We start from the raw sequence: 6618 nt of genomic DNA on the forward strand, positions 1-6618 counted from the left end.
GCACGCGGGAGAACCGGGAAAATAGGCGAGTCACACGAGTATCGGAGTCGAAGAGAAGCCACAGAGTCCGTAGTTCCGTTAGAATGGTCGAACAAAAACCTTTGGCCAAATAAACTCCCGCCTAGCGTGCATTTTACTCGGTCTAAACGTTCCGATTTGGGACGAAATTTTCGGTACTTCGGCCCGTAAACGATACGTCGTCCGTTTCCTGTTCTCTAACAGGTTCCACCCGATTAACTGACCAGATAAGAGCAACGTCTTTAACTTCACCACTCGATGATATCCGAAAATCGATCCCCTTTTTTTTTACTTCTCGCCTGGGCTAAACTGGGCCTTTTACTATACGGGACGTCCCGCGTAATATCCACCCCCCTTTGGAAGGGGTATAAATTAATTTAGGCAAAGGATACTAATTAGAAACTTTATTTTAACTCTGTTTAAACGCGCTGAAAATGGTGGAGAAATACCTAACGGATGCACTAGGACCTCTCGTCTGGCGTGGCCTCAAAAATTACATAAAAAATATAAGTATTTAAAGTGTACGTTTCGCACCCCGGCAAGAACTGTAACGCGACGCGTAAAGTGACGATTTTATTGTATTTTTAATGCCAAGAAAAAAAAAACGCTGGCGTAAAGGGCCTAGGGCTCGGCGGGAACATAATCCGCTACTATCGGGCATCCACGCGCTTCCGCGTACGCGTAATCGTATTCGGATTGGCGCGTAAAATACTGATATATTTATAGCCCGATGCTCCCGCTAACGTAATTCTGGGGTTGGTCCGGTAAACTATTTATTTTAATCTTTTAAATGACCACTACGAAATTTACGTCACTAGCGTTACGTCATCTTAATCGGGCCGATTTTAAGCGGGGCGGCCCGTAGTTAGGCTGCGGATAGTTAGGAAATACGGTGGTCATTTTGGTTTACTGGCATGTGACACAACTCGATTTAGTTAACCCACGCATTATCCCATTTCGTGTCCGCAGAATACACGTGTTTGACTTAGAACAATAGGATTGGTTTTAAAATATACTCGTTAAAGACCGGTGCGGAAGACGCTTAAGGGAAAAAAAAATCCCAGAATTTGACCTTTGGACAAATTCTTGTAACGAAACTCGGTAAGGGCTTTCGTCCCCGGGGGTGTGCCCGTAAACTTCGATCGTTTCGCCCATTTTTAACGGTTTTTTCTTTATCTGTTTGGTAAATTTACTGCGCCGTAAAGGTTACGTATGTATTAAATAAGCTTATAAAAAGGGGGAATTTACCATCCCCTCCCGCGCTGGGTTATTAAAAAAAACGAGACGAGGGAGTGCGGATGTATTCCCGTGTTCTTTGCACCCGAATCTCCTCCACTTTAATAACTGCTACTTATTTAGCGATCGACCTGGATAATCTTGGACAATTTCCTTTATTTGGATCAGGAAAGTATTTAACTGTCGATGAGAGAGAAACTGGATACCGTAAGAACACACTCCAAGAAATTCAGGAGGACCTAATAACTATCAATCACCGGCCATTTAATTTTACGGTCAACAACGGAAACTCGCCTATCTTCTCCGTTCCGTATTTAGGCTCTTCTTACGTCACGTTACGTCCGACCAATGTAAAAAGGCGCTATTTGTTCGGCTGGACGCGACGTAACGTAACGTAAGAAGAGCCTGCCCGAACGCATCCTTACTCACGGGGCAGACGCAGAAGAACGTAAGGCGCGCATACGCCATTATATTACTTTTCGAAGCCGGTGCGCCGTAGTAGAGCCTTATTTAACTAAAAATAACCGCTATCGGATTACGATTCGCCACGATTAGCGCGATAAGGAGGGGGAGAGGAAAGTCGGTAGCCAGGCGACATGTGGTTTCAATATGGATCCCACCGTTCCGCATTAATTATGACCAAGTGTTTCGTGTTTCCTTACAGGATTTAGCCGAAAGGAAATACGTTTCTTCCATTTTTTTTTCTCTTTCTGTCCGGATTATTTTCGATAAGATCCATTAAGGAAAACGTCGAAGGGAGAAGTTATGTACGTGTGACGTAATATAATAAAGACCGGAATATTCTAATTAATTTTTAAAGTTACTATTTTTGAGGTTTCTGGCCTCCGAGCGTGAAGAATCGGACTTTTTTAGAATAGGTGACAATCGGTATCATTCTGTTTTGACGTGTGCCGAGCCATTGACCGAAGTCGTTGATCCGTGGCGCGGCAGTTTTCCAGAAAGAATCGCCATCCATCCCTTCGTGCCAAAGCTTATTAAACAGTTTTTAAAAAGGCCCGTGGCTACATCCGGGTTCCGCGCAATTACCATTAAACCGCCAGAAAGGCGGAGGTTCGAACCCCGGACTACGCGGCCGGCAAATACGCGCCTTTCGATTTTTATTGGTTTATTTTTTTTTTCCTGGGAAAACTGGTTCCGCCACCGTAAAATGCTACTTAAAAACGGATAGTCTATAAAATCGCCAGACTAAATCCACGTCCACAAATACAAAAGAAAGAAAAGAAGAATGCGGCGTTATCGTCTATTGCCAGCCACATTTGCTTTTGGAATTTCTAACGCGTGATAGAATTCGACCACGGGCGCTCTTACGGCACCGAACTAATTCTACGTCAATCGAATGACAGTGGCGCGCGCTTCGAATCTTCCTCCAAATCCCGGCCTCGTTTCTCTTCTTTTCCAAAGGAAATAATTCGGGGGTGCAAAAGTAGCGATTCGAGGAGGGCGCTTCCGTACTCTACAAAACGCACGAAATTCGAACGATGCGCCTGTTAGACGCGCACTTTTTATCCGTCCGTCATTGTTTAGCATTTAAATTCGACGCATTCCTGGAGAAAGGTCGTTCGCTCTCGGCAAAAACTGGAATGTCGGGTCTTCTTTCGAAAGAAGAAGAAGAAGAAGAAACTCTTCGGAAGCGTCCGAAAACGATAAACCGAGTGAAGATGCGCGCAAAAGCCGAGGAGACGTTAAATCGGGGGTCGAAGGGCGGAACCATCCGCGCCCATCCCGCAGCTATCGAAACGATTCGAACAATTAAACGGCGAATCCGCAAACTGCCCAAGGTCGGACCACTTTTTCAACCGCGCCAGGTGTGAGAGCGGATAAGCGACTGACTTCACACACACGGCGGACACACAGGGAGTCACGTGACCGCCGACGCCACCCAATGGTCGAGCGTCTCCGGCGTCCCACGCATTTTCCAACAGCCGCCACAGTTTTCGCTCTTCCGACTCAAAGCGCGCGCGGGTCAAAGTTCGTCTCGTGCTCATCCACTTCCTGCGGGCGTGCGGTCGTAATTAAATACGTATATATATATATATATCGCCGGGCAGCTGTAAGCGCGCGGAATTTTTTTCTTTTTTCGACGGAAAAATTTCTACACGTAATGGAGCGCGACTCCAAAAAATTCCACATTTTAAACAACGGACCACGTGACCGATTTCGAAATGACGTAACACGGCCCGATCCATTGTGGTTCCGCTAACCAGAAAGAAGCTATCGGCATTATTATTTATTGCTCGGATCCATGTTCTATGGACTGTAACAAATGGTTCTTTTTGATTTGTTTTGACCTATTTCACGCCATAAAAAATAAAAAAAAAACACTACCATTATCCCTCCGACATAATTGCGCGAGATTGGAATATAATTAAGAAAAACTCGATTACAATTAAACTATTTTAAATAACGTTAAAAATACAATCGTTCTTCGCCCCTCCGACTTAATTAAATTAACAGAAATTCGCCATTGTAGTGTGTTTAATAATACTTCTTTTTGTTTCTCTTCCCCCGCGCCTCCGCTCATCCATTCATTCGTTAACTAAGTCACGTGTTCGGAAGTGACTTTCGCGTCGATTTCGACCCCCGCAACTAAAAAGAAACGATAAAAAATAAATAGGGTAAAACCTGCGTAAACCGGACGATGCCGGTTTCCGTCTTAAACGGGTTAATCGAAAGTAGATTTGGACTTCCGTTAAGCCGTTTTAACGACCGGTGACGAATTTTACGGCCGTTATCGCCGCTTTAGTTGGGTAGAAAATAAAGCGCAGCGCGTGTTTACATGATTTTAATCGTAAATACGGCGATTTATATAAAGATATTTGGTCATAACGGATTAACTGGTAAATTATAACGATATGGAATGGCCGCGGCTACGAGAAAGCTTTTTATAAACGGTAAAACCTGGCCAAAGCGGAAAAGAATAAAACTGGGCACTGTATTTTAATGAATAAAATTTCGAAAGTGGAGCGTTACAACACTGTTAAACAATTAATGAATGAAAGGAATAAAGAAAGAAAGAGAAAAACCGTATCGACCAACGGCCCAATAACGCGTAACAATTACGGAACGTCGAGTAGAACAATGCAAACGTTACGACCGAATTTAAGTTACCGAGGTTTTAAGATCGGGTCGTTTCCGTCGGTAGTCGACATCTGGTGTTTATGTAAGGCCATTTGAGGGCCAGCGGAGAGAAGGACTCGGGAGACCACACGGGATGCCAGGGTCGTGGGATACGAGGACACAAGCTAAACACGTGCTGTCAATGAGCGTATGGGATGGATATTCGGCGTTAATTCAATTACCATCGTTTTTGGGAAACTCTTCTTCCCCCCTTTATTCTCTGGCGGATTTTCTACGCTTAATCGCGTTTCGTCTACTTTTTAAACTGTTTTCCCACACCGCGCGCGCGGGATGGAAACTAAGCGCGTGACTCCACCCGGAGTTTGGAGAAAAGTATGGTTTAACTCCCGTTTACGCGGGGCTGTAAACAGATACGTTAAATCCCGACTAGAAGGGGGTCGAGACGAATTAATACGCGGGCAAAGCAGCGATTTAATTACACGAAATTGTATAACGAGAAACGACATCCCTTCCGTTTATTTTTAGTCGTTCGACGATAATATTTCGTACGCGCGCAAAAAAATCGAGTCTTAGATCGGAATCTCGCACCAACGAGGGGGGAATCGGCTCGAATTCCTGTTTGGAACAAGATTTATTGGTAAAGGCGTGACCGCCAGTCTCGCTTTAGAGGATGTTGAGACTCGACTTAAAAACCGATTTCTCACGATATATCAATATTTCGACATCCTTGGCCCATAAATTATCTCCCAGATTGACTCATCTACGTACACTTGTACGCGGTGTTTCTAAGTAAATTGCGACTAAATATTTAAACTCGGTTTCTCGAACTCGAGTGTAGGCGCGCGCGAGTTTATAGAATTTAAATGAAGATCAAACCCGCGATTTTGCGGGTGATGAAGTTAGTTTTTCAAACATAACCTTTATATTTTTACCTTTCGATCGTTGATTAACGAACAAATCACGTCTGTCTCTATCGGTAACAACGAGTTCTACCTCGTACCACCCCCGCGTCTACGTACGAATTGTACGAGGTGGGGGAACTTAGTAAATTTAAATCTATTTTTCTGGCAATAAAAGGCGTAAAATATACATAAAAACATGGAGTTTTATTATTTTTTAAGCATTACATCGGATCTAATTGCGTAGAAAGTGGAAGGAAGCGATACGTAGGCTACTGTATAGGCCTATATCTGCATATTAATTAATCGAAAGGAGGTTTGTCGTCCGACTTAGTTTGAGTAAACGACCGGGGTTAAAAATACGTTTCGAGTATCAAATTAAAGGTTTTGTCGGGTAGACGAGATTTGAGAAAAGTGTAGTGGTTCGGGCGCGGCCGAGTGGCAAATGTACAACGTTAAGTCTACGGGACAAACGTGTGGTCCCTCCTGTTAATTTTTTAGCGCGGCTTCATTATTGTAAATACCGAGGTCATTTAGTTACTCGAGATCTGGAGTATACTTTACATTATTACAGCCAAACCCGCGTAAACCGGACTCGCATTTTTCCCCTTTAGAAAGGTTTTATTAAGATTCCGCTTTGGACAGGTTTTACCGCAATTTAACGGCGCAACCAAAGAAGGAAGTCGATAAATAAATTTCGCAGATCTAAACTTCGTTTCCTTCTCTGTTTTATGCCATTTATTAATTTCGCAATGACTGGCAAATCGAAAGCAGTCTTTAGAATCTAAGATCCATATCCTAATTAATTAAATAAATATAATATTAATCTGTTAATTAATAACTAACGACAGTTTTATTTATTATTTAACTTGGTAAAAGCGTAAAGATGGAAGATGAAGATCAGTTTTATTCGAGAGCAGCCAGCTTGGCGCAGGAATAGAGGGTCGAAGATGGTCGCCGTCTTAAGTCAATGGGAAGATTTTATTATTCTTTATCTCACCTTCTGGCTTGTATATTTTAGGAGTGGTATTGTTTCGGGTACGAACGACCGAGTAACGACATGGCGGATGTGTTCCTTCTAATGCTTGCCAGTAATACTGTAATGACTTTTACACATATGTAAAGTGTTAAGACGGTTGCGGGGAACCCGATGGGTCAAATGGTCGCCCACAAAGTTTCTCGTACTACTTTTAAAATAAAATTTGTAACGAATAACTCAATTATAACTACTTTATTCCTTTCGTCGGAATTTTAACAATAAATTAGATGGATAAATATAATTCGGCGTGGCTTTATTTATCCAAGGATGTTTATAGTACTCGACCTTTACCAATCGCTTATCTAACGCTCCTAATTAGACAATTCA

The sequence above is a fragment of the Centruroides sculpturatus genome, unplaced genomic scaffold, assembly GCF_000671375.1.
Source record: "Centruroides sculpturatus isolate CEXI.00-Female unplaced genomic scaffold, Cexi_2.0 scaffold26, whole genome shotgun sequence".
NCBI lineage: Eukaryota > Metazoa > Arthropoda > Arachnida > Scorpiones > Buthidae > Centruroides > Centruroides sculpturatus.